The sequence below is a fragment of the Saccopteryx bilineata genome, chromosome 7 (assembly GCF_036850765.1).
Source record: "Saccopteryx bilineata isolate mSacBil1 chromosome 7, mSacBil1_pri_phased_curated, whole genome shotgun sequence".
Lineage (NCBI taxonomy): Eukaryota > Metazoa > Chordata > Mammalia > Chiroptera > Emballonuridae > Saccopteryx > Saccopteryx bilineata.
In genome coordinates, this window is record NC_089496.1 from 82,319,369 (window position 1) to 82,347,109 (window position 27,741).

General features: G+C 39.6%; 1 pseudogene; it reads right to left on the reverse strand.

Annotated features, from left to right (window-relative positions):
* Positions 1 to 5,085: 5,085 nt before the first annotated feature.
* LOC136310179 (cytochrome P450 2C21-like) lies at positions 5,086 to 27,741 on the reverse strand (annotated as a pseudogene).

Below are 27,741 nucleotides of genomic sequence, written 5' to 3' on the forward strand. Positions count from 1 at the left end.
CTCGATGGGGAAAAATACCTTACAGTTAATCCAACACACGGCCTGTTTTTCTTTGCTCTTGGTGATCATCAAAATCCTTAACAAAGTACATATGGGAGCCTGACTGGTGGTGGTACAGCAGATAGAGCATTGACCTGGGATACTAAGGTTCCAGGTTCAAAACCTGAGGTCACCAGCTTGAGCATGGGCTCACCAGCTTGAGCAAGGTGGTGCTGGTTTGAGCGTGGATCATAGACGTGACTCCATGATTGCTAGCTTGAGCCCAAATGTCACTGGCTTGAAACTCAAGGTCATTGGCTAGAGCAAAAGGGCACTTGCTCTGCTGTAGCCCCCAGGTCAAGGCATATATGAGAAAGCAATAAATGAACAACTCAGGACCCTCAAGGAAGAATTGATGCTTCTCATCTCTCTTCTTTCCTATCTGTCTATCCCTATCTGTCCCTCTCTGTGACTCTCTTTCTGTCTCTGTCAAAAAAAAAAAGCAATATCAAGAATACAATGAAAGAAAAAAATGACAAGTTCAACCAAAAAATGGGAAAAAGAACCAAACAGAAATTTTGGAACCCAAAACTACAATTACTGAAGAATTCGACAGTTTCAATAGCAGACTGGAAGAAGGAAAGGAAATAATCAGTGAACTAGAGGCCAGATCATTTGAAACTAACATTTTAGAAGGACTAAAAGATCACTTCTCAGCCTCTTGGCTAAGATCAAGTGCAGAAGAGCAAATAGAAAAGATAAATGAAAAGAAATGAAGAAAACCTATGGGACTTATTAGACACCGTCAAGAAAAATAATGTATGCACCACGGGAGTCCTAAGAAAAGAGGGAGGTAGGGGAAAAGGGCTTATTTAAAGAGATAATAGCTGACAACTCCTCAAAACTAGGAAGAGATTTGGACATTCAAGGTCATGAAGCTATACACCAACCCAAAGTTTGCATTCAAAGCAATTGTCTCCAAACACACATAATAAAACTGTTTAAGATCAAAGACAAAAAGAGAATTTTAATTCTTTTATTTATTCATTTTAGAGAGAGGAGGGACAAGGAGGGAGAGGAGAAGCAGGAAGCATCAACTCCCATATATCCCCTGACCAGGCAAGCTCAGACTTTCAAACTGGCAACCTCTGCGTTCCTGGCTGATGCTTTATCCACTGTGCCACCACTAGTCAGGCCTTTAAATTTTTTTTTTATTAATTTTAGAGAGAAGAGGGAGAGAAAGAGAAAAGGAAGATCAAGAGAGAATTTTAAAAGTGACAAGAGAAATTTCTACCATAAAATGGAAAGGCTATTAGCAGAATTCTCAACAGAGATATTATAGACCAAGAACAAATGGGATGATATATTCAAAGTAGTAAAAAGAAGAAGCTGCCAACAAAAACTACTTAACAAAGCTATCCTTCAGAAATGAAGGTAAGATACTTTCCCAAATAAACAAAAGCTGAAGGTAATCATCACCATTAAATCTGCCTTACAAGAAACGGCAACATATTTGAGAACCTGAGAGAAATGGATAAATTCCTAGAAACATACAACCTAAGAAGACTGAATCATAAAGAAAAACTTTAAAAAAATATGAACAAACTAATAACAAATGAGAAAATTGAATCAGTAACCAAAAATCTCTCAACAAACAAAAGTATAGGACCAGATGGCCTCACTGGTAAATTCTACCAAATATTTAAAAAATAATTAACACCAATCCTTCTCAATCTCTTCCCCCAAAAATAAGTACAAGAGAAAACTTTCAAACTCATTTTATAAAGCCAGCATTGTTCTGATATGAGAGACAGAAAATGACACTAAAACAAATCAAAACAAAACTACAGGTTATATTGATGATGAACACAGATGCAAAAATCTTCAACAAATTACTAACAAACTGAATTCAATATCACATTAAAAGAATCTATACCATGACCAAGTGGGACTTACTCCAGGGATGCAACGGATGGTTAAACATCTGCAAATCAACTAATGAAATACACTACGTCAACAGAGTGAGGAATAAAAATTACACAATAATCTCAATAGATGCAAAAAACCACATTTGACAAAAGTCAATACTCTTAAAATAAAAACTCTAAACAACTAGGTACAGAAGAAATTTACCTCACAAGATAGGTCAAATATGAAAAATTCACAGCAATACCTCCAATATTGCCCAATCCAGCTATGTGGAGGTTACCAGCGTCCTTACTAAGAGCACCCAAAACCAGCCTCAGTAAGTATATTCCTGGCAGTATTACTTCCCCCAAAGTTTCTCGATCTCCCAAAACATGTGTCCTCAGTTCCAGGGTGGTACTTCCTGCTTCCCCGGATAAGGTCAGCTAAGTAATTTGAAGATTGGGTATCTGAAGTTTTGATTATGGGGTAATCTCATTGAAATAAAATTTTTTTTTTTCATTTTTCCGAAGCTGGAAACAGGGAGGCAGTCAGACAGACTCCTGCATGCGCCCGACCGGGATCCACCTGGCATGCCCACCAGGGGGCGATGCTCTGCCCCTCTGGGGCGTCGCTCTGCCATGACCAGAGCCTCTCTAGCGCCTAGGGCATAGGCCAAGGAGCCATCCCCAGCGCCTGGGCCATGTTTGCTCCAATGGAGCCTTGGCTGTGGGAGGGGAAGAGAGAGACAGAGAGGAAGGAGAGGGGGAGGGGTGGAGAAGCAGATGGGCACTTCTCCTGTGTGCCTTGGCCGGGAATTGAACCCAGGACTTCTGTACGCCAGGCCGACGCTCTACCACTGAGCCAACCGGCCAGGGCTTCCTCAGACTTTTTGAGTCTCTTTTCCTTTTTCTTTTCTGCTTTCTTGCCTTTATTCAAGTTTTCCTCCAACTCACTGATTCGATCCTCATCTCTATCCATCCTGTTTTTAATTCCTTCCATTGTGGTCTTCATTTCTGATATTGTATTTTCATCTCTGACTGATTCTTTTTTAATATTTCAATATCCTTTTTATACTTGCTATTTCTTTATTTAGATGTTCGTAATGACCATCCATTGTTGTTCTAAGATCCCTAAGCATCCTTACAATCATTATTTTGAACTCCGCATCTGGAAGTTTGGTTATGTCCATATCACTCAGTTCATCTCCTGAAGGTTTCTCTTGTGGTTTTATTTGGATTACACTTCTTTGTCTTCTCATTATGTCTGTATTTGGGTATTTTGTTTGTAGAGCTGGTTGAGTCTAGGCTTGGAGTTGTCTGCCTCCAGTTGTCAATTGTGTTATTTCTAGGTCTTCTTGGGTTGGCATCAGCTATTATTTGTAATCCACTTTCAGGTTTGGTCAGCTTTGAAGTCTTGATTTGTTTGTTTTCTTAACAGGTGATAGTCTTGTTTACTGATCTCAGCAGGGGGCTTTCTTGAAACTGTATCCAGGAATGGGGTGGGTGTAACCTGAGACTTTGAAGGCCTCTTCTACCAATTAATCTCTCTGGGGGCAGGGTATTTTCTCAGCTTCAGTAGGGGGAAGTGTCTCTCAGATCTCCATGGAGACCTGAGTTATTGCTCCTCCTCCCCCACTTCTTGTTTTCAGCTGTGTCTTGTTGTGCTGATTGGAACTGGAGAGATGTCTGGAGATCTCTGATCCAGAAGTAATTTAGTCTTTTTTTTTTGTGGAAGGATAAGTCCCTCCCCCAGCTATGGCCGCCTCCATCACTGGATGAGTCAGCTTTTTAGGTTGTCCCGTGCATTACTCTGCCCCTCACCGTCTATCCCTCTCTCTCCCCTTTCCACTTGGAAGATAATCGGTCCTTTCAACACACCTTACTCCCTGGTTGCCAGGCACGTGGCTGTGAGCAGTATTTTCTGCTCTTTACCCAAGAGTGAGAGCCCCTCTAGGCTCTCAACCTCACCTCCCCTATTCCTTTAAGCAAGGGAGATTCAGGCACTCCCTACCGGGTTTGTTATGGCTTCTTCTTTCCTCCTTGGTTTTTGAGAGCTGTTCTTGTAGTCTAGAGTTGGTTTTTCACGCTGATTGTTTCTAAATTGATTTGTATTCCAGTTTGGTGGTGAGAGCTGGGAGTCTGTGTGTCTGCCTACTTTGTTGCCATCTTCAGGTCCTGATAACTGCTATTTATTAGTGAACAAAACAAAGATCCTTGCTTGTGTAGGACATGTTTGTTAGTGGATGGTGGGTACATATTAGTAATTCATTTTGGATTTACTTTTTTTGTTTTTTGGGTTTTTTTTATACAGAGACAGAGAGAGTCAGAGAGAGGGATAGGTAGAGACAGACAGACAGGAATGGAGAGAGATCAGTAGCATCAATCATCAGTTTTTTGTTGTGACACCTTAGTTGTTCATTAATTGCTTTCTCATATGTGCCTTGACCTTGGGGCTACAGCAGACCAAGTAACCCCTTGCTCAAGCCAGAGACCTTGGGTCCAAGCTGGGGAGCTTTACTCACACCAGATGAGCCTGCGCTCATGCTGGTGACCTCAAGTTCTCAAACCTGGGTCTCCCACATCACAGTCCAATGCTCTATCCACTGCACCACCTCCTGGTCAGGCTGGTTCTAATTTTTACTTCCCACATAACTTGTAAAGTTGAATCTGTTTTTACATGTATATTGACCTCATAAAATCCTCTTCTCTTAAGTGACTATTCAAACATTTTTCTCATTCAAAAAAATATTGACAGTGTCTTTGTGGGTTTTTTGGTTCTTTATATAATGTGGATATACATGCTTTCAGAATATATTCATTGTGATTATTTCTCCCACTCTTTATCTTACTTTTTGATTATCTTTTTTTGTTAAGTAAGTGGAGGGGAGATAGAGAGACAGACTCCTACATGCACCCCAACCGATATCCATCTGGCTACCCCCGTCTGGGGCCTCAAATCAACCAAGCTCTCCTCCACTCAAACCAACACAGCCACTGGCTTCAAGAGTGAAGAGCGAGAGAAGGGGGAGAGGAAGGAAGGGGAGATAAGCAGATGGTTGCTTCTCCTACGTGTCATGACTGAGAATCGAACCCAGAACGTACACATGCCGGGCGAATGTTCTATCCATGAGCCAACTGGCCAGGACAGCCTTTTGGTGATCTTAAATGGTATCATTTAATGAATAGATAGAAGCTTAAATTAATTTAACTAAAGATTTATTTTACAATCTCTTATAACAAGTGCTGTCTACAGAGTTTAAGATCATAAAGACTTTCTCTTCTGGCTCACGCGAGAGGCTTTATAGTTTTATTTTGTACAGGACAGGGGAAATTAGAAGAGACAGAGCTTAGGAATGTCGTTCCTCCTGTTCAGAAAGAGGTGGGTAATGGCTCACACACTGAACAGAAAGCGTCTGGCTCATTCAGATGAGGCCGGAGGGTCTTGTTCTGCAACCTGGCAGCTTGCCCCTGCTTCACACTGGAATGAAACAGAGCTTATAGTCGGGCGGTACAGAGCCTAACCCAGAGACAGCTGGAGTGGTGTCAATGTCCTTCAGATCAACCACAGGCTTCAGGGTAAAATGCTGTAAAATGTGGGTCAGTATTAAAAACAGCTCCATGCGGGCCAGGCCTTCTCCAGCACAAACTCTTTTTCCTAAAAAGGACACGGAAATTACATATTAATTTAATTCTATTTCTGAGTTAACACACAGAGAGGCTCAAAAAATATGGAAATATGTAAGTATATTAATAAAAGACTAATTAACTTATGGCTTCTCTTATCTACAGCGGAACCTGGTTTCCTTCATTCCCTCAGCACCTTCCTCTGTGTGCGTGCTGCAAGAAAGGTTCTATTCTGTGCTCCCATGTTGGATTTGCTTTCCTGAGGCTTGTCAGTGACATCTTTCCATGCACACACACACATGCTGACCTACCCAACTGGCATGAGGCACACACTGTACTTTTCCATGGACAGTTCCAAGGCTCAGTAACAGCTTTGTTTCTCCTCTAATGTATTCTAAAGTATAATCTTAATCTTTTCATGTCACTGCTTTAAAATTTTTCAAGAGTTTACCATTGCCAAGTGTAAAAAGAAACCTCAAAAATTAGCCACAGCATTATTATCCACTAATCCCCAAACAGACTGGCAATTTCAGATGTTGTCTCAAATTCCAGGGTGCCTCCACATGGAATAGTCTTCCCCTCTGCTCTGCCGGCTGACACTCTCTACATTTTACTAGATCCTGTTCAGATGTCATTTACTCTATGCAAACTTCTGTGACGTGCTCAGGGTATGTAATTCACTCCCCCATCTGTTTCCACAGCCCTCATTAATGTTCTAATACAGCACATGTCACAGGAAGTTCTAATAATTCATCTGTCTCACTGACTGGAATATAAGCTCTTCAGGTAAGGCCTTTCATCTTGAAATGATGCCTACAGTGTCAGACAAAAGCGAGTCTGCAAACCCAGTGATATGAATAGACACCTTGAGCAGGCTCATTTCACCGGAAGAAAGATCAGGCCTTTTACTCTCTCTTCTTCCCTCTGTTTCTCCTTTGGAATGTGCTGAATATTCTCTGGTTCTCCTTCCTTTCAGGTCCATTCTGTGTGTGTTTGTCTTTGGCGCTTACTCTCTGCTCAAGAAGCTGATTCCTATGACTTGCATAAACCCAGAAGTTGGTTCCTTTCTGAGTTCTAAATGAATTCAGAGGATTAGATATTGAAATGGCCAGAGTATTTAATCCTCATTCACACCCTGTCAGACCGCAGTTTAGACAGTGGCTCTATTCCTCTGCCTCTAAATGCATTTCCTGTTGAGGGGTCCCATCTCTCTTTGCTAAAGATCTACTTGGATTCCAGTAATAGCCACCTTCCCTCGTCCCTTTCAACCTAGGATGGCGATGTTTTTCTTCTGCTGGTGCCAGCCCCTGAGTGCTTTAGCACACCTCATTACATCCGTTAATCTTCCCACACCTCAAAAACTGTCTTTGCATTAAACATGTGTATGTTTGTGTGTGTGTGTGTGTGTGTGTGTGTGTGTGTGTGTGACAGAGAGAGGGACAGATAGGAACAGAAAGACAGGAAGGGAGAGAGATGAGAAGCATCAATTCTTCGTTACAGCTCCTTAGTTGTTCATTGATTGCTTTCTTATATGTGCCTTCACCGGGGGCCTATAGCAGAGAGAGTGACACCTTGCTCAAGCCAGTGACCATGGGATCATGTCTATGATCCCAAGCTCAAGCCAACAACGTCACGCTCAAGCTGTGAGTCTGCACTCAAGCTGGCGACTTCAGGGTTTTGAACCTGTGTCCTCTGCCTCCCAGTCTGATGCTCTATCCACTGCACTACCGTCTGGTCAGGCTCATTAAACTTTCTTTAGTTGACTTCTCTGAGCACGCCACCTATTTCTTTCCAGGACCCTCACAAATTAAAGGAAAGCCCTTAAATGATACTTCCTGCAAGAAAATTTCCCTTACCTTCTAATTACTTTGCCTTCTGCCCTGGCAACACGGAGGACTGTAATCAGGAGCTCCTGAACCTGGCCGGTAGCTCATTCTGTTAGAGCAGTGGTAGTCAACCTGGTCCCTACTGCCCACTACTGGGCATTCCACCTTTCATGGTGGGCAGTAGCGGAGCAACCAAAGTATAAATAAAAAGATAGATTTAACTATAGTAAGTTGTTTTATAAAGATTTATTCTGCCAAACTTAGCAAAAATCCAACATAAAGTACTTAGTAAGTAATTGTTATTATATGCTTTAACTTGCTGTAACTCTGCTTTATAAATTTTATAAAGTTACTTTCCTACTTTATCAATCACCATTATTGTGGAACCAGAGGGCGATTAGAAAATGTTACTACTAACAGAGATACAAAAGTTGGCGGTAGGTATAAAAAGGTTGACTACCCCTGTGTTAAAGCGTCGTCTGAAATACGAAGGTTGCAGGTTCGATCCCCAGCCAGGGCACATACGGAATGTCATCAATAAATAAACACTAAGTGGAACAGCAAATGAATGCTTCTCTCTCTCTCTCTTTCCCCCCCCTTTCTTTTTCTGTCTCTCTAAAACAAAACAATACAAAGATAAAGGAGTCAGAAGCTTCTGTTTGGGCTGCCACAACAGCACCTCAAAGGTCATTTTGTCTCTTTGGGGTCTCATTGCCTGTTAATGTTGGGGAGCAAAACATCAATAGGGTTTTTAGAGTTATTTCTGGGGGACCAAGGTGTGAAAAACTGGCTGCTGCCCAACCCCCCACGTCGCTTGCAAAAAGCTAAGCCCTTCCCCACACCTCCATGTTAGCTGTGATGTTCGTTCTACCCCCGCCCCTGTGTTCCCTGAAGGAAAGACTGGCTTCTTTGTGCATGTTAAGTATTTGGTGGGAGATTTTTGCACTTAGTGTAATTCTTGAGTTGCCTTGGAAACTGTAATCAGAAAAGTCGTTGGTTTCCTAATGGCCCATTTTGCCCTATAATAAAGGAGGATGCGGTTCTGGGGCGGCCATGTTTTTCTCTGCTAGGACGGTATTTTCTGCTAGCAGTAATTGCAAAGCCCTCCCAAACCCATCTTTTATATTCTTTAATTCTTTAAGTCTATTTTCATAATTCCACACCGTACCTGCTCGGGACCTGAATATACTCATTGCAGCTGAGCCACGCATATTAATTTGCCGTCCTCTCTTTCAGAGAGGGGATCTGTTTCTTATTCACACTTTATCCTTGGATCTGAGCATGAGTATGCTGTATACGGGGTCCTCAGGGAAGTGTACTGAATGAACTGACTCTAGGAGGAGCTTTTGGCAATGTCAGTGGTGAATTATGGGATGGAACTCATTAAGCAGCCTCCAATCCAATGAGAAATAACCTCGGCTTTGGGAGTGGTGCCTCTGTCCTCATGCAAATGACAATTTGTCCAGTCCAGGGTAGCATCCATGGAAAGCCCTGCCTCATCTCTTTGGCCTCTGATGTGCAAATAGAAAAGAAACTTGCTTACCTGCTGAAAAAGGCACGAAGTAGTCACTCCTCTTAAAGTTGCCTCTTTCATCTAAGAAGTGTCTGGGGTCAAACTGGTCTGGATTAGGAAACTCTTTGTTATCGTGCAGGATAGAAGTCAGAGATGTGAATATGAACGTGCCCTGATATAAAGAGAAACAGACAAACCAGATTATAAAGAATGGTATGGAGGCCCTGGCCAGTTGGTTCAGTGGTAGAACATCTGCCTGGCTTGTGGATGTCCTGGGTCGATTCCTGGTCAGGGCACACAGGGAAGTGACCATCTGCTTCTCCACCCCTCCACCTCTCACTTCTCTCTCTCTATCTCTCTGTCTTTTCCTCCCGTTCTATAGCCATGGCTTGATTAAAAATGGCCTCAAATGGGCAGAGCATCGTCCCCTAGTGGGCATGCCTAGTGGATCCTGGGTGGGTGCATGTGGGAGTCTGTCTCTGCCTCCTTTCTTCTCACTAAATGGAAAAATAGTGAATGTTATGGAGCTTTAAAAAAAGTCCCTTTATCTAATTCTTTTGTTTATACAACAGGTGATTGAGATATTAAAAGAATTTATTTCATGTTACAGAGCAACTTAATGACCAAGCCTAATAGGTCTTAAACCATTTAACGCCAGTCCAAGGCACTGTTCATGGAGCCCAAGGCGTTGTCTTCAGTTCGTAGTCTGATGTCAGCACTTGTTTTTCAGAAAACGAAGGACACTCTCTGGAGTGCACTGTTCTTAATAAACTGCACTGTTGTAAAAAAAAAGTGCTGATGTGCCTGACCTGTGGCGGCACAGTGGGTAAAGCATTGACCTGGAACACTGAGGTCGCCAGTTCGAAGCCCTGGGCTTGCCTGGTCAAGGCACATATGGGGTTGATGATTCCTGCTCCTTCTTCTTTCTCTCTCTCTCTCTCTCCTCTTTCTCTAAAACTGAATAAATAAATAAATAAATCATTAGAAAAAAAGTCCTGAAGTCACTGAAAATCCAAGTAATTCTCTTTGAAACCAAGTATGAGGTATTTCTCAAAACTCTACCTGAGTGACTGTATTCTTGAAAACCCTGTACTTCCCAATCAGAATGAGAAAATAGTAAGTATCCCTCCTCCTAATGCTTTCTTTCAGTTGACTTGCAGCTTTTCTTTTTTTCATGAAAAGTTTGACGAGTAAGTGACACAGACAGCTGAGGAGACAAGGGGAGGACAGGCTGCTGGCTGAGTGGGGAGCGTAGTAAACACACTGGAGAGCAGAGACGCGGACAGCAGACTGCGCTAACGGACATGCAGGGTGCACTGAAATCCTCGGGAACGTAAGCGCTATTATATTTATAAAGTAGTGTCAGCAGACTAGAAGAAAGGAACACAGAGGGTGAGGTGCCTGAGTTTTGAACGTGCAATACCGTGTAGAAGTGAAGCAGACTGTAATTCCACTACAGTGACAGTCAGGAATCTGATTCCTAAGGAAAAGTGGAGATGAAATATCTCTCACCTTCGGAATAAAGTATCCTCTGAAGTTAATGTCCCGGGTCACCTCATGGGGCAGGTTGGTGGGAACGAGGTCACTGTATCTCTGGATCTCGTGCACCACGGCGTCCGTGTAGGGCATGCGGCTCCTGTCCTGCATGCAGGGGCTCCGGTTTCTGCCAACCACGCGGTCGATCTCTTCCTGGACTTTAGCTGGCACGGCAGGAATCAGAATGTATGTGAAATGGAACACTCTTGTGAAATGACCGTCTTAATTTTGGTTACATTGTGGCTGGGAGATTGGGAAGAAAGGAAAACGATGTTTGGCTACCTCCATAAGGGAGAAAAAGAAACAGATTTTTAGTTTCTTGGGCTAATAATTCGAGTCTCATTAGAGACTTAAATATATGTGCATGTAAAATGCAATTGTACCGTGAAATTCACTTCTCAACTTTGATTCTCTATTTTGTGTATTTTTGTTTAATGGACTAGGGGGCCTGGGATCCTGAATGATCACTACAAACCATGTAGTTTAACCTCTTTGTATATGCAGTTTTTGTTTTATTAAATGTGTAACTTCCAAGGGAGTAAGAGCTTCCCAGTACAGTAAGTGCTTAATAAATAGAGCAATTAAATGAGATGTTTAGTAGACTCAGCATAGAGGAACAAGAAGTTAACATTTATTTAGCATGAAAAATTTGATAGGCATGCTACACAATTTATAATATCTCAAAATAGTTTTATGTGTTGGATATTAGTTTGTTTATCTTAAAAATGAAAAAAAGAGGACCAGAAAAGTAAATATATTTATTAAGGACATCCAGGTATTATGTGGTCTTATTCCCAAATCCACCGTCTTTGAACTAAATAAGATTGTTGTAAGTAAGTTGTGTCAGTGAATTATATTTTTCCTTTACCTACAAAGTATATCATGTTAATAGCTGAAGTAGGACTATCCATTAGTTAAGAACAAATGCTTATTAACTTTCCCTTTGTGGAAAAGTCTCTGTGAATGTTAGGAAGTATTATCATCTCCTTAAACAGAAGAGGGCGTCATACAGGGAAAGGTAGTCATGAGCCTGAGGTCACACAGCTATGTGCTAGTAGAGCAGAACCTGCAGCCACTGTTGTTAGAGCCTACAACCCATTTTCTCCACTACTGGGTGGCTACTGTGGACATATGGGATGTATCTACCACATGAAGAATGGTCCTTTAATGGAGCATCTGAAAAATATGTGGCTTAATAGTTATAAGGAACGAAGGTTAAGGAATTTTAGAGAAGTTTTAGACTTTGCCTTCTCAGTTTGAGAGATGAGTTTTGCCTAGAAGAGAGTGGTTATATGCAGTGGTTAGGAGCTGCTTATAAAATCCTATGCTTATCCAAATGTCACAGTGAAAGATAATGATGGCAAGAAAGAAAAGAGAAAACATAAATGAATATGATGCAAGAAAAAAACCCACCTAGATAATGAAAATGGAAGAGCTGGGGAAATATGACACAAGAAGGGCTTTAAATGTGTGTAGGAAAATGTTCCCATACAATTGACAGTCATAATCGTCATAGGTCTTACAAGAGTTAGTGAGTTTATTTGGCTAAAAGAATGTGTGTCACATGAAAGAAATACATTGCCATCATATCCCCAATGTGATGTGTGCAAGCAACGTGATTTCAAGGCTGTGCTTATAAATCGCACCTTTTGGAAAAGCATCGCAGTTATAATGGAGGACAGGGGACTTTAAATCAAGTAGGAAAATCTGATGCTGATGTTGGAGAGAGAGGCTCATGAGATTTAACTATACTAACACTGTCTGCATGTACCAAACAGAAAATGACATAACAATGGAGGAAATAACCTCCTAATATGAACTCAATAAAGAAGATGAGGTAAAATGGGAAAATTGCATTTGTAAGTGTAATCATTCTTCTGAGGAAAATTTTGTTTGCCCATTAGGGTGTATTTCAAAAGAATTTTTTTTAGTTGTGTCTAACCATTTGTTTAGAAAGTAAGACTCTCCAGTAGGGAAAGATTATGATTTTCTTGAGTCCCTCTTTACATTGCAAATGCATTTGAGCAGCAATATATTTTGTTTGTTTGACAGAGACAGAGAGAGTCAGAGAGAGAGACAGATAGGGACAGACATGAAAGAAGAGAGATGAGAAGCATCAGTCCTTCATTGTGGCATCTTAGTGTCAATTGTTGGCTTGTTTATTGATTGCTTTCTCATATGTACCTTGACATGGGGGCGCTACTGCAGAGCGAGTGACCCCTTGCTGAAGCCAGTGACCTTGGGCTTCAAGCCAATGACTTTTGGGCTCAAGCCAGTAACCATGGGGTCATGTCTATGATCCCATGCTCAAGTCAGTGACCCCGCGCTCAAGCTGGTAAGCCCCGCTCTCAAGCCACAACCTCGGTGTTTCAAACCTGAGTCCTCCACATCCCAGTCCAAAAGGCTATCCACTGCACCACTGCCTGGTCAGGCTGACAAAGATATATTTATTGGGACATTGAAGGAATATCAAGTGATATCTTTTTAGATGAAGAGAAAGGCTAATCTTTCCCAGATTCTAGTATGACCCTGCTTACTTCATCTGGTCTGATGCAGATCAAGGATTATCTACCATTACAGGAAGAACAATAACTTCTGCCCTTCAAATCTCTGCTGCTATTTAAATTTTTTTCTCTTTTTGTACTATAATTTGAATTTAATTTCTCTAATGTTAGGAAGATGTATTAGTAATGGAAATCTTTTTTTGAATATTATCTAGACAGGTGAAGAATGGGAGAGTTATCAGTGCTGCCTGCCAATTTTTACCCGAATTTTATCTTGCCCATTGTCTGTGACCATACCTGTGACCTCTGGGTGTTTTAGCAGAAGCAGGAGTCCATATTTCAGGGTGGAGCTTGTTGTCTCTGTTCCTGCAGTAAAAAATATCCCACACGGTCTGGATCAAGTTTTCCATGGTAAATACAGACTGTTGATTGTGCTTTTCCTAGTAATGATGTATTCGAATTACTATAATTAGAAGAACCTTAGAGATACTGTAATGTACCTCAATATAACATCATTATTTGTTTAATTTGCTTATTTGATAAAGTAATCCAGACATCGAGAATGTAATAACTGAAGGTAAAGTTAGATGAGTTTTTAGATGTCTTTCAAACAGTTAAAATAAAATCAGAGTTACAAACTTTCTGTAAGTCCTTTCTGATTCCTACTTTCTCACCCATAAGAGTCAATCAGTTCTTTCAAACATAATTTTTATCAAGTCATCATGACTACTCACTGACAGTATGTGACCTATAGTCTATTTTATCATGTCTAAATTTCTCATTCAGCCTCCAGAACCACCCTTCCGCTAACAGCATCACTATTCCCAATGTCGCCAGCCATGACACCGACAGCAGTTTCTCAGTTACAATCAAGATAACCTCTGAAAATTCCACACTCTTGATCATCATTCCCTAGACCCAGTTTGTCATCTCTGTTCATCAAGCCAGAATTTCCTCTAAAACTACCTCATTTGGGAAGATTTCCTAGTAAACCTTTCCAAGGTAAACCTTTCCAAGGTAAACCATTCTAGGTTCTTATGCATTCCTGAGTTTCCTCACATGTTACATCTTGCATTCACGGAACTTATTTTATTAAAGATATATATTGTTTATCATTAATCTTGAATGTGTGTGTACTTGTTTGTGGATGTCCTTAAATCTGTTTCAAACAAAGAACTAGTTTTAACAAATTAAATATAAAGCCTTGTAAGTCATTTTTTAGTGAGAATTTGGAACTATCTCAAGACACTCATTATGGTTTGTAGAAGCAACAGGTTGTACAAGTAGTTAATACATCCTTAGGAAGATGCATTCATTTTATTATCCTAATTTCACTGTGAAAGATGAAAACTAATCCATGAGTCCCATCACCAACAAAGATGAAGTTGAAAATCAGGGTCTTTTATACCTTTTCCATTTGAATCAGGAAGCAGTCAATAAAGTCTCGAGGGTTATTGAGGTCCAGGGATTCCTGGTGTTCTTTTACTTTTTCCAAAATAAATTCTCTTTGTTTTACAATGTTTTTAAATAATTCATTATGACATCCAGGGAGATAATGTAGTAAATATGGGAACATATTATAGAGCTGAAAGGTAAAGAATCGTTCATTAATTCACTCAGCAAATTTTATAGACCCATATTATGTATCAGACACTTTGTTATATGCTGAGCAGCTAAAGATGAATAAGACATGCATCCTGCACTAGGACATACTTGGAACTTGAAAGAAAAAGAACCGGCCTGACCAGTGGTGGTGTAGTGGATAGAGCATCATCTTGGGATACAGTCGAGGTTTCAGACTTGTGTGTGGGCTCACTAGCTTGAGCACAGGTGACCAGCTTGACCATGGGGTCATCACCATGAGTCGATGGTCACTAGCTTGAGCCCAAAGGTCACTGGCTTGAGCCCAGAAGTCTCTAACTTGAAGCCCTAGGTCACTGACTTAAGCGCAAGGTCACAAACTTGAGCAAGCAGTCACTGGTTTGGCTGAAGCCCCCACTCCCGGGCAAGACACATATGAGAAAGCAATCAATGAAAAACTAAAGTGCTGCAACTATGATTTGATGTTTTTCATCTCTGTCCCTTCCTGTCTCTCTCCATTTCTCTCTCTCTCTCTCTCTACCTTTTTCTCTCTCATGTGCGTGGAAAAAGAAAATGGAAGGAATGGTAAACATGCAGAGTTATAGGACAACAGGACACATAAGTTACACTGCAGTTTTAAAACCGTTTAAATTCTTTTCCTAGCCATAATTCTCTAAAAGTATTCAGAAGCATACCACCTCTTTTCATCAAGGATACTGAGGTTCAGAAAGGCTACAACACTACTCTGTGACACCAACCTAGTGACAGAGCTAGAACCCAGTTTACCCTACACATATTTCTACAGTCACCTAAAAAGTTTGCTCTCATACCCTTGTTTTGTAATGAAGAGACCGTGCATCAGGAAGATTAAGGAATGCTCAAGTTACTTAGCTTATTTTATTCTGGCACTTACACCCTCAAGAATATGCACACTGCCTTATTCATTAGGCCATTCCCAGTCCTGGAATTTACTGACTCTTCTTTAGCTGGTGCCTCCATGATCGAATACCCTGTTAGGTAGGCACTGGAACAATTTATTTGGCTGGTAGCTTGTATCAAACTAGAAAGAGAACCGAGAAATCTAGATTCTAGGTCTAGTTCATTCTTTGTCTTGGCTACTTTCGAAAATATGCTTAATATCTGCTGATGATCCAAAAATGAGAAGTTGATTATTTGTTCTCCAGGGTCCTTCCCAGGTCAAACATAACATGAGCTTATGATTCACATAGAATATTAGTTGTTAGTGATTGCATATTATGGATTACTAACATTCTCTGACAATGCAGTATAGTGAGAAATACATTTTACCCTACCACCCAATTCATCTATAGATGCAAAAATCAGAAAAAAGTTTTCTCAGAAAAATACCTTGATATCATTTGATGCACTATGAGATAATATTTTTCTTTTTATTACTATGTTTCATGTTTTAAATTTAAATTTTTTCTTTTTTTAAAGGTTTTATTTATTGATTTTAGAGGGAGGATAGAGAGAGAGAATGTTAGAAGGAGAAGGAAGAAGCATCAACTCATAGCAGTTGCTTCCCATATGTGCCTTGACCAGACAAGCGCAGGGTTTTGAACTGGTGATGTCAGCATCCCAGGTCAACTCTCTATGTACTGCGCACAACAGGCCAGGCTTAAATTAAATTTTAACACACTGAATTGATTTGATAGCGCACTGACTGGTTACAAATGATAGTTTGAGAAATATTCTTTCAACCATTTTGAAATAGGCTAACGGGATCGGTCCGCATGAGCAGTAGAATAGTCAGAACATTATTTCCCATTTAGAGAGAACCTTGACTTTACCTGTATCCAGGTGGTGTTCATAAGTCTGAAATTTTCATCAAAATAATGTATCAAGGTTAGAAATTGCTCATCATTGTACTCAAAACGGTTCTGGAAAATAATGGAGCAGATCACATTGCAGGGAGCAGTGCCTATAAGGAAAGAGGGGTCACAGGGAGCCTCTGAAAAGAAAGTAAGTCAAAAGTTAGAACGGAATTCCCATTTAAATCTTAAGTTGACTGTTTACAATACTTGAGAAAAGTTGACTCAAAAGATTTTTTAAGTATAGGAACTAGTAGGCATGCCACCATCACTATAAACTCAACATGCATAAAATAAAATGTATTGTTTCCCCAAGTAAAAATGTCTAATCCAGTCCAATTTATTTATTAATTTCCCCCAAGTATTTTCTTATTTACATCATTCTCTTAATAAGAGCCACAAGGTAATTCACAAGGATGTCCTTTAAAAAATGCTTTTAAATTTTTGTTTATTTATTTTACAATATTATTGACTACATTTTTTTTATGAGAGCAAGAGAGAGAAAGGGGGAGATATGAGAAGCATCGACTTGTAGTTGCAGCACTTTATTTGTTTATTGATTGCTTTTTATATGTGCCTTGACCAGGGGGCTCCAGCTGAGCAGGTGCACCCTTGCTTAAGCCAGTGACTTTGGATTTCAAATCCAGTGACCCTGGTCATTCTTTGATCCCATGCTCAAGCCGTTCACCTTGAGGTTTTGAACTTGGGTCCTCAGCGTCCCAGGCTAAAGCTGTATCCACTGTGCCACCTCTTGTTCAGGCATTGATTATAATCCACTGGGGAACAATTTTTTTTCATTTTCTGTTGCATGAGGTTTTAGAACTGTTTCAATATATATCTGCATCGTTGATTCCAAATCTGAAATACATGTTTTGGTGCATGCTCTAGTTTTTATGCAATTTTAATTTCTTTTTGTTAGAGTTAATGGCATGAATTGGGTTTTAAATTGGAGTTAAAAGGCAATGACTCCTGGATTGAACATAACCACAAGGCAATTAATGTTTTACAAACATCACTTTTACATAATTGTAGTTGTTTTTACATGTAAATTTTATTATCTCATAGAAACACCTTCTTATTTTGTTTTAAGATTGAATCATGGCTTCTTCGAGTAGACGTAAATGTAAGAATAGTCCTGGCACCTTCTGTTATATATGTGGCTGTTACACACTTCAACATCAAAAGCGCAGTATTTCATCATTTGTGACACGTGCATATATTGCCTATTTTCAAGTTCCCCTTTGCGATGAAGACAAGAATTGGGCTCCTCATATTGTGTGTCATAATTGTGAGGAAATGCTTCATGACTGGACAAAAGGAAAACACCTTTTGGTATTCCCATAGTTTGGTGTAAACCTAAGGACCACAGCAGGGACTGTTATTTCTGTCTGATCCATACAAAGGGCATCGGCAAGAAAAAACAGCATATGGTCATATATTCTTATATTCCTTCAGCAATACGACCTATCCCACACTCTGAGACACTCCCAGTTCCAGTTTTCAATGGTTTTATTTTTTCTAAGGACGAAAAAAGTGACATGGTGATCAAATGCATGAGGAAATGGTTGTAGAATCTGAAGGGTCTTCTTCTGATGCCAAGCAGTCATTAACCCCTCAGCAGTTTAGCCAACCCGAATTGAATGACTTAGTAAGAGATTTGGGCCTATCAAAGAAAGCACTTGAGTTATTAGCCTCCAGGCTTCAAGAAAAGAATGTACTTCACTGGTCAGCTGAAGTATCCCATTTCAGGAAGTGTGGACAAATTTTTATGGATTTTTTTTTCTGAAGACAAACACTTTGTTTACTGTCATAATATCAGTAGTCTTCTCAGCCAGCTAGATGTTACCACTTATAGTCCAACAGACAACAGAATGGCGGCTATTTCTTGAAAGCTCTAAATCGAGTCTGAAATGTGCTCTCCTACACAACGGTAATGCTTATGCAGTGGTTCCAATTGGTTATTCAACTCATCTGCGAGAAGATTATAATGATATAAAAATTGTCCTTGACTTTCTGAAGTACGACGAGCATAACTGGATCATTTGTGTGGATCTTAAAATGGTAGATTTCCTGCTAGGACAACAGAGAGGTTTCACTAAGTATCCTTGCTTTCTATGTTTGTGGGACAGTCGATCTCGGGAGAAACACTGGACACAGAAGGAGTGGCTGAAACGTGTAGCCCTAGAAATAGGGATGCAAAATATTGTGAATGAACCTGTAGTTAACTGAGACAGGATCATTCTTTCCCCCACTTCACATCAAACTTGGCTTAATGAGGCAGTTTGTTCAGGCTTTGAATAGGGAAAGTGAAAGCTTTCAACATATTATTTCTGCTTTTCCTGCCTTGTCTTTTGAGAAGATAAAAGCAGGTGTATTCGATGGACTTCAAATTCAAACCCTCATAAATGACAAAGAATTTTCCAGGAAGATAAATAAGGAGGAGAAAGCAGCATGGCAGTCTTTTGTGGCAGTTACAAGAACTTCCTTGGCAAAAAAAAAGGAGAAAACTATGAACTTCTGGTTCAAAGGATGCTGTTGGCTTTCCGCTACATTGATGGAACATGAATGTTAAGATTCACTTCCTGAACAGTCACCTTGATAAGTTTCCCGAAAATCTTGAAGCTGTTAGTGATGAGCAGATTACTACTGGAGCATCAAATGAGATTGTCCTCAATAAGTACACACACGTAAGTGCTACAAACACAAATTTTTGCCTGAATAGAATTTAAATAAGTTTTGTGCAAATTTTATGATTAAAATAAGTGCTTTAATATGTTCTATTTTGAAATTGTAGATAAATTCTGATGCAATCATATCTTTTAGGGTATTAGTGTATTTACTGCATTATATAAATTATTATATTTTCTCTAAGATGATGCCCAAGAAGTCATTCTACTTCATTATGTTAAACTAAATGTTGAAAATTTTACAATAAGATAAGAACCTAAAATCTTGAATTGCAAAAAAACCTGTGGCTTACAGAGAAAAACTAATGTCAGATTTGAGATCAGCACACATGAATTAGGTAAGAACAAGTGTTTTGTGGATGCAACAAAATTTTGTTCCCCAGTGTCGTATTTTCTATGCTGTACTTTACATCCCCATGACTATTCTGTAACTCCCAGTCTGTGCTTCTCAGTCCTGTCACCTTTTTCACTCAGTCCCCAGCCTCCCTCTCCTCAGGCAGCCATCAGTCTGTCCTCCGTATTTATGAGACTGTTTCTGTTTTGTTCATTATACTGCTCTTTAGATGCTGCATATACGTTAAATCATATGGTACTGTCTGTCTCTGACTGGCTTATTCTACTCAGCATAACACCCTCGGTCCATCCATGCTGTCACAAGAACATTTTCCTCCTCTTTATGGTAAAAACATCTTTAAAAGTGTAAAATTTAGCTCTCAGTGTGGACACTTCTTCAAGAATATCAGGAGACTATGGAGACATGAAATCTTATTTTACAAAACAAAGTTGACAAACATTGGGTGTGTTTTTCTTGTAGAAGAGAAGAATAATGAGAGAATTTGGAGTTACAGTCAGATATTTCCAAACAATATGGTATAGTATATGAAAAAGGCTTTCTGTATGTAATAACAAATATGACTCCCATTTATTTTTTATTTTTTATTTTTTTGGTATTTGGCTCTGACAGCTTTTAAGCGTTATCTTTTCTTACTCTTCTCACACCTGGACAAACTGATAAAAAAAAAAAAGCTCAAGTGTTCCCTCCTTTGGCACAAGCAGAGTGTTTAAACCACACACCCTGGCTGGCACAGGGAACCCGCATCCACACCTCACCCCCTAACCACCATTTCTCAATCCAGTGTCCTTTCTCTGCTCTCTCATGCCATTTTGGGATCTTCTTAAGAGCCACCTTGCCCTATATAGAAAGCATCATTATCAGTTGTGGGATTCAGCTGGTTTTCAACAGGTCGGCAAAACTACTATCTAATACATATTTTGTTGAGTTAGGTGAACCTTTATTAAGGTGGCACTTGTAACCAAGGTTCTCTCTAAGGTGGGCACCTGGGCAGTCACCCAATAAGGTGACTCACATTCCTTATGCTTTTTTAACATTCATCTGTGCAAGAGCATATTCTAAGCTTCCTTATTATTATTCATTCAGTCCATAGGTGAAAACAATTGAAAGTGAGGACACCAATCAAGAAGCGATATGGAAATATCTTAAATAACAGTTTTATTGTTTTATGCCAGGTATTATTTAATATTTTATCATTAATATTTTAAAACTCTTATGAGATAATCTAGTTTTGTGTACCTCTTTTATTTTTCTAATTTAAGTATTAAATGCATGAAATAATTAACTACTTTTCAGTATATCTTTTTTTTATACTGAAAATAGTCATTAAGGCAGAGAACCAGTTGTTAAATTATTTGAATCCAACCACTGATCATTATGAGTAATAAAACTTTTTCATGCCCTATTGGGGTGTGTGTGGTACCTTCAATATCAACATCTAAACCAAATTTTAGGTGGGAGGCCCATCCTGCCTCTAAGTGGTAACTGCCACAACACTGGACCTCCAAAAGGCAAAATCTCAGCAGGGACCAAATAGTACAAGTTACAAGGAAAAATGCTTCTGCTCAACATGTGAAAGAAACTTCTAACAGTTATAGTTACTCCGAGATGAAACGGGCTGTCCCAACAGAGTGAGGTCCCACAGCTAGGGGGAATCAAGCAGAGTCTGAGTGGTCATGGGTCAGGAAACTGAGAGAAGGTCACATTCACTATGGGAAAAGACCCAGTCAATAATAATTCTGCTTGAAATATAAATCAAGTTCACAAAATCATTTTCCAGATAATACTTATCAAAACCCAATATTTATTGAATTATTAATTCCATTTTCAAAATTATATTCTAATAAATTGTCAAAGATATGCAATGATTCATATGGATTGCATTTTTTTTTATACTAATAGCAACAAAGAACTAAAACAGTTTACTTGTCACAGCCCCTGGAATGGGAAAGAACTTTTGTGTGCCACTGCCATACCTTGCCCATTCATAACACTCTTGGCTTTTTTCCTTGCTCTTTGCTCCTTACACTGCTGTGGAAAAAGCTGGATCCTGGGTGACACTGGAAGCCACATGCTGAAGATGTCAAAGCACCTATTAACCTGGTACCTGGAAAAGCTGTTGTGCCAACCACTTCACCTCTTCTTACTGCTTGTGAGCAAAATGTAAACTTCCGCTACACTTGAGCGATAGCTCTCTGTGCTCTATTGGTAATTGTAATAGCATTCAGTCTACCCAAACTGTTTTTGTTAAGTACATAGAGAAAAACGCACCATTGGTTTTCTTTAATTCTTCCACCAGACACAGGGCTTCCTCTTGAATTCTGTCTTCAATAGTTTTCTTTCCCATTCCCATGTTCCGTAAAACCGTGAGGGAGAAACGCCGGGTTTGCTTCCATACTTCTCCATTGCTGAAAACAACTCCTATCAGGACAAAATGTAAATAAAAAAGAATAACTTTCATTTTCATTAACTCTAGCTGAAAGTCTTGATCTCAGGAAATGATAATGTCGCTTAAGCAGAAAAGTTACTTTAATGGAGCCAGTCTCAGAAGGTCCCACTGACCCTACTCTGCCTGCTTTCTCTCTCACCCCAGCCTAGGAGCTCATTATCAAGACTTGGTTTTTCATATTACTAAACTCTTCTTCTCCATTAACTCCTCTAAACCCCACAATAACTCTGTGAGCCAGTGATTTGTCCCCATTTAACTGAAAAGAATGCTGAAGATCCTGGAGGCAAAATGCTTGCTCCTTGATCACACTGCTAGTAAATCATGGTGAGTTCAAGTAATAGGTTAAAATTTCATGACCAACTTCTGTGCATCGTAAGTGAATTTTAGGGGCAGTAACAAAGGGAGCCAATTCTTGAAAGAAGGAGAGACAGCTTTGTGCATTAGAAGGAAGTTCATGAAAATCTATTCTGCAGGTAAGGGACACAGCCATAGTCCTTTTTTAAAAATTTTTTTTATTTTTCTGAAGCTAGAAACCGGGAGAGACAGTCAGACAGACTCCCGTATGCGCCCAACTGGGATCCACCCGGCACGCCCACCAGGGGGCGTGCTCATCCCACCAGGGGTCACTCTACCGCGACCAGAACCACTCTAGCGCCTGGAGCAGAGGCCAAGGAGCCATCCCCAGTGCGCCCGGGCCATCTTTGCTCCAATGGAGCCTCAGCTGCGGGAGGGGAAGAGAGAGACAGAGAGGAAGGAGAGAGGGAGGGGTGGAGAAGCAAATGGGCACTTCTCCTGTGTGCCCTGGCCGGGGATCAAACCCGGGACTTCTACATGCCAGGCCGACGCTCTACCACTGAGCCAACTGGCCAGGGCCCATATCCTTCTAATTTCAACATTTCCTCTCTATTTGGGAAACTCCTTCCATGAAATGTGGTCTTAACACCAAAGAAGTTCGACATCAGACTTCCAGAGGCTCAAGACCAGATGGGTGGGGAAACAACACTTGTAGGAAACTTGTCCAAGAATATCTTCGAGAACATGTGGAGGAGGAAAGAACTCCGTTCAGGCTTTATCTCTTTTTGCCGGAAACCTGTGACCCTCCAGAAGGCTGGACAGTATAAGACTCGCTCCAAAAACAAATGGAAGATAGTTCAAGTCTTTTATTTAAAAAGCTTTTTCCACTATCAGTTTCAATCCATTCTTATTACATATTTCTCCACCATCCTCTGTTCAGAGAATATTTGTGTTTTATGCTCTCTATTCTATTGAATTCAAATATTTCTTCTCTTTTTTAGAAGAGAAGAAGATTAAAGGTAAGGTTGAAAATATTCCAGGTTTATGTTGGTTCCGTGCATACTGTGCAAGCGTTCTACAGTAATCTCTTGGCAACCATGACTCAGAACAAAAAAAGCAAAATATTTGGTGAATTGAATAATTTAGTCTATTTCCATTCCCCTTTTCTCTGTCTCTTTCTCATTCTTACCAGGCTATAATTTAAAATGAACATGGCTTAGTCACAAATTTATAGAACATTAGTGGTTAGCTGGTTTGCTTTCATTGGATTTATTGTTTCATAGGGGCATTATGTCACTCATAATTTTAAATATAGATTAATTATCCCTTATAGAAAATTTTGGAATGATGATATTTCCATAAGTGTCTCTAAATGCTTAAAGTTTCTCAATTCCTTAGCCTATTCTGAATCTTTGCAACTTAAATCCACACACACTTTGCAAATGGAAGCATACCTAATCCCGGTATGATTTTCTCTATCACTGGTAAACTGCCTCTTGCAGCAAACTCTTCTCCCCGATCGATCAGGGCTTCCTTCACTGCTGTGTAGCCATGCAGCACCACAGTGGGCTTTGTGCCCAGATACACAGTGAACACCGGGCCATAGACTTCTGCTAGCTAGGGAAGGAACAGGAGATGCAAGAGGAGTGAGAATTTCAAAGCGAAAATGTAGGTAAGTGAGAGAAATATTTTTAATCTTACTGAAGAGATATTTTAATATTTATTTCCCCATTATAAAAAATGTCAATTTCTGGACCTGGTAATTTAATAAGAAATCACGTTACTTAAATGGTAATTATCATTGTATTACAGTGTGTCCGTAAAGTCATGGTGCACTTTTGACGGGTCACAGGAAAGCAACAAAAGATGATACAAATGTGAAATCTGCACCAAATAAAAGGAAAACCCTCCGAGTTTCTGTAGGATGATGGGGCAGCATATGCACATGCACAGATGATGACTTAACACCGTGTATACAGTGGAGCAGCCCACGGCCATGCCAGTTGAGATGTGGACGGTACAGAGGAAAGTTCAGTGTGTTCTGTGGTTTGCTAAATTCGAATCTGTTAGCAAAGTGTAACATGAATATCGGCGCGTTTATAACGAAGAGCCACCACATAGGAATAACATTACTTGGTGGGATAAGCAGTTGAAGGAAACCAGCAGTTTGGTGGAGAAACCCCGTTCTGGTAGGCCATCAGTCAGTGACGAGTCTGTAGAGGCTATACGGGATAGCTACCTAAGGAGCCCTAAAAAATCTGTGCATGAGCCCTCATCAAACTGCACTGAATAGATATGAAACTGGGAGAGTTTTCCTTTGATTTGGTGCTGATTTCACATTTTTATTGTCTTTTGTTGCTTTCCTGTGACCGGTCAAAAGTGCACCATGACTTTACGGACACACTGTATTAGTAATAATGCTATCATTATTATCACGATCAATAGTTATCCATTTTTCAGCTTCTACTATGTGACTATCAGTCATAAATTTTATTCATATTTAATTATTTTTTTCTGCCAAACCTCTAATTGCTCCAAATTTCTCCTTCCTTCTTATACTTAACATAAGTAATATGTTTCTCCTGTTTGAAGGATGTTTTTCCATGTTGCCCCACGTGTAGACAAATAAATGTCCCTTATTATCTATTTCCTACATCTTCTTGTTAGCACCAGAAGAATTATATATGAATAAAACCTCCACGTTTTATTAATATATAGGGACATGGCAGCCTAATGTCAGGTCTTTCCCAGATTCCCTGTGTAGCCATGTGACTAAGCTTCCATGAACTGATGTTAGCAGAAGTGATGTGTGCAAATCCTACACTGTTGCATAAATGATCCCACATGCTCTCCCTTTCTGCACATAATCATGGATTGAGATGATAACATGGGGAAGACCTCAGTGTGACCATGGAAATGAAGACAATAGCTTAGGGACACGAGATGGTAAACAACAAGGTTGAGAAAAACTGGTTCTCTGAATAACCTTGAAGAAGAGAAGCAGACCACCATTAATCATCTCTATATTATATGAAAGGTAGAAATAAACTCTTGTCTTCTTTAAGCCATTCCATTATTGGGGTCTTTCTCTTATAGTGTCTTATTCAGTACACCAAATAATATAAGACTTAAACTCTTTCCAACAGTTCAACATTTGAATCCTTCTACTACCTTACAATTCCTTCTCCAGAAGGTTAATGCTAACATTACTATCCTTTAAGCACATCCATGGCATCACATTGTTCTTGTGCTAAAGACAAAGATTCTTAAAATCCTTGTAAGGCCCATATGCTCTGGTCTTGTAGACCTCTTCAATCTCAACTCAGACCGCATTTTAACTTATTCTCTGGGCTACAACCGAACTGGTCCTTTTTCAGAGACATAACAAGTAATTCTAATCCAGATTGAAAAAGGCTGGAACTAATTTGTTATCTGGTTTTTGTCTGGTTAATGCCCAATCATTCCTTAGTGCTTAGCTCCAAATTCAATTCCTAGGAGAACCGTTTGCTGCCTGCAGGTACTTCTAGTCCTGTAAGCTACATGGCGTCTTCTGCTGGGTCCCTTTTACATAGTTAACAATCATTAATGTATTTGCATTATTATATCATAATTCCATAATGCTAACGTCTTTTTTGTTGTTGTTGTTCAGCATATACATAAAAACTACTAAAATCTTACCATTTGCAACAGCATGGATGGACTAGAGGTTATTATGGTAAGTGAATAAGTCAGTAATAGAAAGGCAGATACTATATAATTTCACTTATATGTGGGGTCTAAAGAATAAAATAAACAAAATTGAAACAGACACATTGACACAGAGACCAGAATGTTGGTTACCAGAGAAGAGGGGAGTTCAGGGACTGGGTGAAAAGGAGAAGGGATTCAGTAAAAATTGGTAGTCACCAAATAGTCACAGGATGTAAAGTACAGCATAAGGAATATGGTCAATAATATTGTAATAACTATGCATGGTGCCAGGTGGGTACTGGAAATAGCAGGGGGAACAATTTGCAAAGTATATGATTGTCAGATTCTTAGATTATTATGCTGTACACCTGAAACTAATACAAAATAATACAAAAAAAATCTCTAGGACCTAACATGGAGCCTAATACAAAGTAGGCATTCAATAACTTGTTGAATAGATGATACATTAATAACTTGTGCAAAATAACTATTATTCACTTTTTAAAGAAATGGAAATTGAAGCTCAGAGAGATTTTCTAAATTTCCCAGGGTTGCAAGTGAAGAAATGGATAGGCTGGAGTGCTGACACAATCCCTTCTAAACCAGAGCCCAGAACACAAGAAGAAAAAGTTTCTAGGGGCAGTGCTGTGATAACTACTTGTCTCAGGGCAGACAGATTTTAGAAAATCCCTTCATGATTTCGGAAGCTATTCCATATAAATAGCTTAGAGCAGATACACATTCATTGAACAGATATAATAGAAACTGTAAAAGTTCCTGAACATTTAGTCACATCATTAACTTCACATCAGTGTGTGCTTTTAGAAAAATTTTAGTGTTGTGACTCTGTAAATCAGTAAAGTTTTTTGTAATTGAAAGTAATCTCATTGCCATTAGAGTTCAGGAAAATAGAATTAGTAAAAAGAAGACCCAGGTCACAATATGGGCAGGGAATTCCTACTTTGGGCAATTTCAACAATCACCTCATAGATTTTATTCCCTTCTGGCCACCTTCTAACTATACACCACTTAAAATTACATCTGGATCTTGAGCAGGTGGCTCGATAGATAGATCATCGTCCTGGCGCACTGAGGCTGCGAGTGTGATTCCCGGTCAGGGCACGAAGTAAAAGCAAGCAATGAGTACACGACTAAATAGAAAAACTAAGTGGAACAATAAGTTGATGCTTCTCTCCTTCTTTCACTCTCCTTTCCTCTCTCTTTCTTAATCAAAGGAAAAATTTTTAAATAAATAAATAAATAAGTAAAATCATGTCTGACAGAAAAGGACAAGGACCATATGATTTCACTATATCAGTGCTATAAAACAGAAAATGGCAAATGAAAAAATGAAACAAAGAAACAAACAAAATCATAGACAAATAGTATGGTAGTTACCAGAAGGGAAGGAGGGTTAAGAAGAAGAGGAAGAGGGTAGTGGGGTTGAAATGTACGGTGATGGAAGGAGACTAGACTTCAGGTGGTGGTCACACAATATAATCAACAGATGATATAGTATCGATCTGTATACCTGAAACCTGTAAAGTGTTATTAATCAATATTGTCTCAGTATATTTAATTAAATTAAAAAATAAAACTATATATAGGTGTTCAATGAACACTTCCTTTTAACACTACTTCTGTAAAGCACAGTGTCTGGGACCATATTTTACTTAGATATAAGGCTGTCTCATTTACCCCTTGCAAACAATTGGAAGAGAATAAATCATACTTAACCTTGTTGAAGGATCTGTTGATGTCGCTGGCATTTATCTGTAGAATATTTCCAACGATGGGGAGAGGAGTAGGGCCCGGCGGCAGCTTTCCTTGGGCATAGCTTCGGTTCCGTAGAAAAAGGAGGATCAAACAAGAAAGACAAATCGCTAGGACTATGAAGAGATCCATTAAGGTGCTTCACATAAATTCAATTGAAACTCTATAATCCAAAGATTTGATAAATACTGAGT